At 37.7% G+C, this 10811-nt stretch overlaps 1 long non-coding RNA gene across 2 annotated transcripts; it reads right to left on the bottom strand.

Annotated features, from left to right (window-relative positions):
* Positions 1 to 1486: 1486 nt before the first annotated feature.
* LOC143881921 (uncharacterized) lies at positions 1487 to 6541 on the bottom strand. Of its 2 annotated transcripts, none has more exons than XR_013252042.1 (4): positions 6228 to 6541; positions 4108 to 4331; positions 3283 to 3907; positions 1487 to 1793 (listed from the first exon to the last, which is right to left on the bottom strand). It is a non-coding gene; the product is annotated as an uncharacterized LOC143881921 (long non-coding RNA). The 2 variants fall into 2 exon arrangements; XR_013252043.1 differs by having other exon boundaries at positions 6370 to 6541.
* Between the last annotated feature and the right edge of the window lie 4270 nt (positions 6542 to 10811).

Here is a 10811-nt window from a genome sequence, read left to right as displayed (position 1 = left end):
ATCATTTCCCTTTTTTTTTTTTTTTAGCCTTTTAATTGAAAATGACTCATCCGAAAATACTTTGTTACCTAGGCCATGTTTGGTAACTAAGAAAAAATATTCCATAGAAAACTGGTAGGGCTGGTTGTGAGAGATGAGCAGAGAGGGAGATACTTACTGGAAGGGATTGAGGAGAGCATGAAAAGCCCCTCTAAAAACAGGAAGAAAAAAAACGAATTTGAATAGTGTATTATTTTCAGTGGTTTTTATGAATTTCTCATGCTGTCTCCATGCTCTCTCCAGTAGGCCCTCTCAAATAGGGCTGCACAACAAAACCGCTCAAACCGAACCGAACCGGGCCATTCGGTTCGGTTCGGTTTTTATATCTACCGGTTCGGTCGCGGTTACAATTTTCACAAAACCGATCCAATCGGTTCGGTTCACGGTTCAGAAAATATTAATCCACAAAACCGAACCGAACCGGTTCAGATATCTCTTTTTAGTATTTTTTGCCGTTCAACTTCAAACTTCAAACGGTTCGTCCATTATCCCCAAAATCATATGGTCCAAAGTTGTCCATTATGCCCAAAATCAAACGGTTCGTCCAATAGTAATCCATTATGTCTTTTTCTATTTATGACTGCCCATTGCTTATAGGTAAAATACAGATAAACCGTGAACTGAACCAAACCAAACCGGTCAAAACCGGTTCGGTTTGGTTTGGTTCAACTGCCAATCGGTTCGGTTACAGTTTGGAAAAAATCCAAACCGATGGGATCGGTTTGGTTTAAGAAATTCCCTTAAACCGAACCGGACCGAACCATGTGCAGCCCTACTCTCAAATCTCTCCCCACTCCCTGCTTCTCAGCTCTTCTTTCACAATTGAGCCCAAGAATATTCCATGGAATAAATTTTCCTTGGTTGCCAAATATGCCCAACGTCATGGTTTTGGTCACGGGATTGATCCCTTTTGAAACCCACCCTGTAACAAAAAATACAAAACACACCAACAACAAAATACAAAACACAGCAACGTGAGAAATTGATTGCTACAGGAGAAATGATGGAAGATCAGATGAATGGAAAGAGACAAACACATGAAAGAAGACCATGTTATGTAAGACATGCTTGAACTCTTGAACCATCTGAATAATATCATAATACCTGTTTTTTTATACTATAAAGACAAATGGTTGCATATTCACATTTCTTTTATGTTGATTCTACCTTCACCGGATGAACCCCAGCCAACTTGATTCATCACCCTTTTGTTTAAGGTTAAATTAAGACAAGCTAAACCATTAATTTTTTTTTTAGTCCATTCTACAGTTGATGTGATGATGTCAACCTCGAATCCAAACAGAAGGATGCTCTCATCAATACAGTTAACTAAACTCATAATCCTTAGCAGTTTTGTAGATATTGCAATTTTTTCTTGCTTTCTACTTGCAGTTTTCAGTTTTCATGGGTGTTTTTGAAAAGAGAGGACTGGCTAAAACAACTAACATATTTGAATTTCTTTTTATTAATCAAGCATGTGTAAACCAATAATACAACCTATCAAGACTAGAGCTCACCTAAAGAACTGGTAACAAAATTATATACACATGCAAAGTATTGAGAAAATTGCTATGATACCCAAGGAAGACTAACACCATTTCACTATCGCCAGAAGCAACCACTGGAAAGGGTTTGGCTCTGAAGGTTCATCTGAGGCTTTGGGAATTGGTAATTCTGAAGATAAATGTTGATGCCGCGGCAACCCCATATTCATTCTCTATTTGTTTCGCTAATTCTATCGCCCTTGACTTCACCTATAACAAAAAATCAAGATCACCAATAAGACTTTTCTTTTTTTTTGCGAACCAATGCAAAGCTTTATAAAGAAAAGAGAAGAATACAATGAAATGAATTGAGTAATTTTCCGTCTAATTCTTCTGAGAATAGCTAGATATTCAATATTAAGCTGTTTGGAGATGAATGCACTGGATCAATCTTAGGAGCTTTCAGATAAGGGTTTTGAGTTTCTTGGCAACGAGTGAACTAAACTTGGGATCTTTGGACCAGAAATCATGGTGAGATCTGATCATAGCAGTCCACCACTGTTTATTAGTGTAGATGATTTTGAATCTAGAGATCTTGATGCCATGGAACTTGGAATCAAGTCTGGATCCCCACGCAGTAACATAACAGAGACGCAAAAACAAAGGTTTTGCCAGGACTAATTGCAAAAGAGATCGAGAAACTATAAGCTGGGAGACAATGTATTCTAAACCAGTTCTCAAGGCCCAAATGGATCCAGCAATGAGACGTGAGAAGAGATGTACTTCAGATTCCTCATTTCTGTTGCACAAATAGCACCTAGAGGCCAGCTAAAACTGCCCCGAGTTGAGCCTCAAGTCAGTCGGGGTGTGATTGAGCAAAGCACTACAATAAAGAAAAGAGACCCTTGGGGAAAATGAATTTATTCCAAAGTCCAAACAAAGTTATGCCACCAGAAATTGGAAGGGAATCTCACTGAATTCCAAGAGAGCTGGAAGAAGAGATTACCATCCGGAGACAGGGGCGGAGCAAGGATTTTACACTTGGGGGGGGGCGTGGCTGGACTAATTTACACTTTGCCTGCATTGGTCATTGAGGGGCCGCTTACTAACTTTTTGTACTAATTTCTGCAACACATATTACCGGCATTCATGAACGACGGTAAATGTAATACCAGCGTACATTCTGCCTTTTAGTCTCGGTTGACCATCTCTCTTGCTTCGGTCATCTTGGAGTCACTTCATGGTATGCATTCCTCATCCTTTTATCGTGGATTTTCCAAAACTGATAACATTGGGTTAGGGATTCAATCGCTGACAAAGTTTCGCTACTTCCCTCTGACCCAGGTTTTCCATCCCAATCATACAAACCCTCCTTCATGGCGGCATGTTGTGCTTGAGGTGGTAACCTGGCTCCGATACCAATCTGATGGAAGATTGACCCAAGGTCTAAAGAAACCAAAGGATACGAAAAGAGAAACCAAAATTCCTAGGCTAATCTCCACAAATCCTTCTTAAATGAAATATCAAAAGTTCCTAAAATAGGGTTAACATCCAGACATTTATTCGAGTTGCAAAAAACTACAGGAGACTAAAATACTCCTGAAACTTAATGATGTAAAAAAAAAAAAAAAAACCTCCTATCGAATGATGTCAGATCAATGGTCTTCGTCCCGAGTAGCCCCAAACTGATATAAATTTCACCCCGATGCAACAGTCAGAAAAGTTATGGTTGAAGTAGTTTTTGCATGCATGTAGGTACCTCAATGTTGCGAAAGCATCCCCACAGCCTCTTGCTCCACTGAAGTTGCTTTTGAAGGTTATGTTCCTCTATATAAGCATCTGATATGGCCTGCACTGCATCACAAAGTTTTCTTTCTCTTGAATGGCTTAGGCTCTGGCTAAAAGTCATTTATGGTCACTTTGCTTAAGCTCCTCATTCCGTCTTACAAAGAAACAGGGTCATAAAGCATGGGAAACATGCACAATAAAGGGTTTGGGATGATTAGATGTCAAAACATGGCCTTCATGGGTCAATGTTCTCAAGGACATGGTGGAAGGAAGAATCTTACCAAAAAAAGAAAGAAAGCATGGAGTAGAGCCCCTCTAATCTCCCACCATACATCCTGTGAATTGAGTCCCAAGTATTGGTGCCACTTCTCCACTTCACTGAATGGAAATCCTGAAGCCCAAATTGAAGCTCAACATCCTACTCCAATAGTAGCTTCAAAATTACTTCATGAACTACAATAATAGTCACAAACATCTCTCCCTTCACACGCCCGAATGAACCATCCAGCTTTCCAAGTCATACGGATGGGGTCATCCCTCTGTCAATGTCTTTATAATGCAATTTCAAAGAGAAATCGACCTCACCATCACATTATCTGCATGTAGAAGTAGCCCCAATCAATTCTCCGACGGATTAAATTGAAAGGGCTGATAAACAATCTTTGATTAACAAGGATGGAAGAGTCAACTTGAGTTGAAAAATGACCATACCATGTCTATTTAACATTTGATAGGAAGGATTAAAGACCATTCACTTTATTAAATGTTAAGAATATCAACAAAGAAGAGGAATTACCCAAAAATAAAGGCCATAAGTGGACCATTGAACCAAATTCCACCATGCTAACAATTTGAACAAGTTTGATACATGCAAACTAAAAGAATTATGTTCCAGAATTGGGCCCTCTTACATCCAGCCAAAATCCGAGGATCACCACCCAAGGGGTAAAAAATTTATACCAGCCGACCTCAGCAAGAGCGGAAGTTAGGATGAGTAGCTAACACATGATGACCAAACTCCTGCAATGACATGCTATATCAGCATTGGTCACAAATCAGGTATAAGTACATGATGCAAGAAAAAAAAGCACTTGCTATAAGTCCGGCATCATCCCAAAGGACCTCAGAAAATATCATACACAAACTAGAAAAAACCACTTAAGTGTAATAATACGAGTATGAAAAGAAACAGAAACCATAGAAAAATCCTATGTATAGGCTCTGATGTGATATATAAACTCAAGAAGAATGAAAGGTTTGCTTTGAGTTTCATTAACACTAAATAAGATATTACGAACATCAAATAAGGTTCAGACAAACTTCCATGTATTTGTACTTTTAATTTATTACCTTTTTTAACTGAAAACTCATTAGAAGAAGAAAATGATCCAGAGCGAACTGGCCAGCATAGCCAGAAAAACAAAAATAAAAAATGTGAAAAAAAAATTACAGATGTGGCATATAGTGCACATAACCAGCTCTGTACAATTGCAAGACACTCCAAAGTTAGCTATCATGTCAGCATTTGAGTTTCCTTCATGATGTATTGGTAAACGAGCACTCGTCAAACTTTAAGCATATATCAATCATATTTATCACACCATTCCAAAAAAAAAAATCAATCATTTCTATCATGTTTATATTTTGTTTAGTTTTGATGTAGAATTTACATTAAGGGAACATCAAAGAATTGCATTCCCTCGGGGATACCAAATTTTTCAGCACTTATCACTCATTGGATTCCCATACAAGTTCTCATGGACATGAACCATAGGTTTGGAATTTGGCTGCCCACACGCAGACATTTAATACTTAATCCTGATCACAGAAAAACTAATCCCAGAACAAACTGATAAATTCATTAAAGCCTTATATTTTAGTAAGCACACCATTTGAAACATGGCAATTACTAGACAAAAGTGCATGAAACTCTCATAAATAATATTTAAGATCACTAAAATAAATTGTTTGTACAGTTCATAATATATTTATGCTCAATCGATACTGAATAAAGCACCTCAAAAATGGTAATCTCAACTGAGTATTTATTATGGATTATAGTTATGTTTCCAATGTTATTCAATAGAAACTGCATAATCCATTAACAATCATACTTTTTTAGAGGCATAACAAAAAGAAATACTGATTTGCCATCCAAAAAAAAAAGAGAGAAAAAAAGAAGAAGAAGAAGAAATGCTGCTTTACCAGCTTATAAATATCTCAACAACAGGAATTAACGTGTATCAAGGATATGGTGAACGTAGAATTGAGCATACAAATCTCAACCATTTGATGAGGAAATTTTGCATTGAACAATGCAGTAATTTCTAAATATATATTCCACATTAGAAGTTGAACATGCTTGCGGAAGGTATAGAGAACATTAGAAGAACAGAACAACAATGAGATCAAAATAAAGATGAAATTAAACAATCTACTCTTAACATGCCTAAAGTCTCTTTGCAACAGCGAGAAAAGGCTGAACATCTCCTCTAGTTCCAACTACAAACATGGATATTTTCAATCTTGGCACTGATTTATTGAGAGAAGTGCTTATCAATGAACAATGGGAAGCATTGGAAAATTTTGATAAATTTTTGGATAAAAAGAAAGTATTTATATTTGATAAGTAACCCATCTCACAGCAAGCAGACTGTTATAAAGTAGGAATTAGCAAGTTGATGCAGTTTAAAATGCAATTTTATTTGCAAATAAGGAGCAATTTTGGTTGCATCAATAAACTCCCAAGGTCTATATGCCCTGTTAAGAATCTGTGAAAGCCCCTCTACAAATTATGGTTAGATCTTGTGATTAAGATAAGCATCTTAACCCTACATAACATCAACAAAGTAAACATTCTCATAGAGAATATATTAAAATCAGGTATAAGCAAAATTAAAAGAACATAACGCATACCGACAGCTAAATACACTTTTTACACATGAAAGAGGCCTTAGACAGTTTTTCAACTCAAAACCTCCAATAAACCCTAGAATCATCCTCGTCCATCAACTGAAACCTAAATAGAAATCCTAACTAGCTGTCGAAAACTCCAAACCTTTGGAAAAAACAGTGTAAGATGCACAGAAAGTTTCAAGTCTATCAGAATCCGAAGGTCGTTTTCCGAAGAACATGAGAGTAGAACCTAGTAAACCCTAGAAGATCAGCATTCCCTTGTTTATCATCGCCCATCATTTATCATGGAGATGGAAATAATATTGGCATTCCCTTGTCTTGATAATCACACTACTCTCTTTTACTTGTTTGGATTGCAAGAAAAACATTTCTGATGGAAAATATTTTCTCAAAATTTATTTTTTCTTTCCAAGATTTAGAGAGAAATTATATAATTACAAGAAAATGTTTCTTAGGTTTCGCAGGGCCTGAGCAGCCCTCTAAATACACCATCTCCCATAGTTGTTTGACTCACCCAACCCATTCATTCTGTAAGTTATAGGTAGGATTATGGTTATGGTTATGGTTAGGATTATGGGTTATGATTATGATTTGTGGAGGTTTTGAAATGGAAGGCTAGGAAATTAGGCTCTTATAGATCGAATGGTTAGGATTATGGTATGAAGATGGTTTCTTAGGAACACCATATCTATGTGAGGTCATGTATAATGAATGGGTTGGATGAGTCAAATTAGATGGAGATGGTGTATTTATAGTGGCTTGCTCAGGCTGCGCGATACATCAGAAACCTCGCCCCCAATTAATCATTAATAATTTAGATGAATATACTCATAAATCAAGGGAAATGATTTCAGCGCTCCTATGTTTTGATAAACATGCGCTCACTTGTCTGTCGTGTAGCATTTAAAGGGTTTTAAGAGCTTTTTGAGAACCGTAATATCATCTCACATCCCTTTAAATGCTACGCGACAAACAAGTGGAGCGTATGTTTATCAAAACACTAGAGCGCAAAAATCATTTACCTAAATCAAATGTCCCTCTAACTAACAATTGAGTAGGTTTGGCTCAATCTATATTTTTGCATGGGTTAAAAAAAAAAAAAAAGAGGTAGGAAATTTTAGAAATATTTTTTCCCTTTTCAAACTTTTTCGAGATAATTCCTACAATCCAAACATGGCCAGAGGGAAGATTATAATGGGCTGTTGATGCATTTTGGGTATTATAAGTTTATAACAGCCATTAACACCGAATTCTACCTTTCGTAATATCAATTTAAAATGTTTAGAAAGTGGTTTATGTTTTGGAAATGAATATAGCATGGCCCACTGAATTAATTTTTGATAGAGTGTTAGGTATGAAATGATATATTCGCCCCCATTTTTTTTCCCTTGGGACAGCCCCATCTAGTAAAAACGGGAAGACTACATCACTTCCTGTGTTAGTCCGGCTCATCAACATGGTCCCACACGTCATAAATGATCAATTGAGATGTGGATCGATGTGAAAGTATGCCTTGCCAGGATTCAAAATGGTTAGTTATACTGAATTTTCATATCAAGCAAATAATAGCCTAATCTTGAATGGAAAATGCTAAGTATATGTTGCATGTTAGGCTCTTCTTAACGACCACTTTTCGGACCCCACAAGTGCCAAGTGGACATGATTGGATCCATTGATCTGATGGGTAACCACAACTCCAGCCAATTGCCATCGAGACCACCTTGAACGGATGATCTAGCATCTTGATCGATCAAGCATCATTTAGGGTTTCGCAACGTCGTGTATTTATCATTTATATGTCCACTTAAGAGACCAAACCAATTGATGGAAAGGTGACTTTTTCATTTTGAAGATGAGCCCGATGAATGTTCTATTCAGATGATGAATCACCCCTATTGTGTATCTTTTCTATCAATTATTTTATCTCGTCGGAGTCATGCCATGACCCAAGCTTACCCATCAAAAAAATAAAAAATTGATGTATAATATTGAAAATTTTTGTAAGCAATTACATCATTCTCCGAAAAAAGTATCGTTATGGTAGAATATAATAGAAAAAACAATGACAGGGTTTAGCTATGGGCCTATGGCTTTTAACCAAGGGGCGCACTTGCTAAAACCGGATGTATGGGCCCCCATTAGATCCCCATCACCAAAGTGCATTTATAATAGGAATAAAAATTCAAAAGTAAAGGAATAATAAATGCATTTTTGTAACGTTGAGCCTACGTTCTCTTGAAAAGATTTTCTTAGGAAGTACTCTGTTTGGTTGCCAGGTTTTTTTTTTATTCTTGGGACTTTTTTTTATTCTAGGGATTTTTTAATCCAAACAGTGAAGTCAACTAGGGTTTTTTTCCCTACAATTACTAAAATTCCCTCCAAAATTTAGGGGTGTCATTACCAAATATGGGAAAGGAAGAGAGAGAGAGGGAAGAGAGAGAAAAAGAGAGGACATCATTCCCTAGGAAAGAAAATGAGGGGATCCACCATTGTACACCTCATGATTTGATAAGATGGGACCCACCATCTCTACTTAAAAAATGCTTAAGGTGGGCCCACTATTTAGAACATGTTTTGGGGAGGGGGCCACCGTTTTACACTATGTCATTCGTTTTCTTGCTATGGAAAATTTTTATTGGAACTTTTTTATTTGGGAATTTTTGCTGAATTTCGTTTACAAGGCAGGTTTGGCAACCATGAAAAAATCTTCCATGGAATATGTGGGGGCTCAACTGTGAGAGACGGGGGAGAACAGGTCTGTTTGGTTGCCAGTAAAACAGTAAAATTTAAAACCTAGGAAGTTTTTAGTAAAATTTTCGTCCCATCCCATGTTCGGTTGCCTTTTAGCACTAGAATTTTTTTAATCCCACTCTTGTAATGATTGCTTATGAGTATGACATGGACTCCTTGTCCCCTCTTTTTCTTCCTAGGGAATGATGTCATCTCTCTTTCTCTCTCTTCCCTCTCTCTCCTTCCTTCCCATATTTGGTAATGACACCCCTAAATTTTGGAGGGAATTTTAGGAATTGTAGGGAAAAAAAAAACCTAGCAAGTCCCGTTGACTTCACTGTTGAGATTAAAAAGCTCCTAGGATAAAAAAATTTACTGGCAACCAAATGGAGCTGCCCTTCCTATATTTGGGGGTATCCTATTTTTCAAGGTCACTTTATGCTCCCCACACCCACCCCTCAATTCTCTCCTACACTCGCCCTTCTCTCACAAGTCACAACTGACCCCACAGATATTCCATGGAATATTTTTTCATAGTTGCCAGAAAGGCCCATTGTGATTTTTTTACACCCGGGCCTCATCATTGTTCAACACATGTTTTGATAAGGTGAGGCTCATCAGCTTACACACATGCATAGCGTGGGTGGGACCCACTAATTTACAAGCCATGTTTTGATATAGTAGGGCCCACCATCTCTGCCTAAACCCATGCATATGGTGGGGCTCACCATTTTACACCTATGATTGGGCCCACCATCTCTATTCAAATCTATGAATTTGGGAGAGCGGGAGACCCACCATGTTTTGATGTTTTGATGGTGTAAGTCCCACCAATTCCACTCAAACCCATGCATCAATGAGCCCCACCAATTTACTTTATGTTTTGATAGGTTGGGTCCCATGATCTCCACCTAAGCTATTATGAACCTAGATCGGTTCGCAACTGATTGATCTTAGAGGGGAGATCAACCTCTTGACCCGCTTCGAGGGGAGGTCGTCCTCCTTGTGCCGAAGACACAGTTCTCTAGAATAATTTCTTCACCCTTACATATTGTTTAAAGAGAAAACAACTCACACGTACATAAACATTAGAGACCAACACCCTACGTGCCAACTCCTACACAATAGCAACTTTTCAAAAAACTTGCAAAATAATAAGAACATCCTAAAATGTACCCAAAACCCATGTTGCTTATCTCAAATGCCACATCAGCATGTTTATCCGAACAACCAAATGATATTAGATTGTTATGCATGTAACATTCCACCCCCTTGAAATCAACCTTGTCGCCAAGGTTGGATTATTGGAGAAAAAATTGATTCCACCCGGGTCCCAAATCGTATTGGGCATGACTTTGTTGAGCAACACATCTGACATTGGAGTTCCACCTTAAAAAACAACGACCGTGAACCTTTGAACTCCACCTTCAAAATCTCTTGTGATCAAACTGGAAAAAAAATATGATTTTTATTGCAGCGCATTGAAGCGATGAAATGATCAAACGGGCCTACAAAATCAAGATGAGCCTTGGCATGTCGTTCCACCAAATCATCTTCGCCGGCATCAGTTTGCGCATCTTTCAAATTTAGCTTTCTTTCTTCTCACATTTCCTCAATCAGCATGCTAATTTTGTTCAGGCCTTTCAAAAATCGTCGTTGTTCTTCCATAAATTCTGAAAAAAACTTGAAAATATCCCCACGCATTGAATCCAAAATCTTGTGGTATGTAGCCATGGCGCAAGATCGATTGCTTTGATACCACTTGTGACGAACCTATATCGGTTCGCAACTGATTTGATTTTCTTAAAGGGAAGATCAACCTCTTGACCCGCTTCGAGGGAAAGTCGTCCTCCT

The sequence above is a fragment of the Tasmannia lanceolata genome, unplaced genomic scaffold (genome assembly GCF_043159265.1).
Source record: "Tasmannia lanceolata isolate RefF3 unplaced genomic scaffold, GAP_Taslan_0.1 ptg000007l, whole genome shotgun sequence".
NCBI classification, from domain to species: Eukaryota; Viridiplantae; Streptophyta; class Magnoliopsida; order Canellales; family Winteraceae; genus Tasmannia; species Tasmannia lanceolata.
This window is presented reverse-complemented; position numbering and strand designations above follow the sequence as displayed.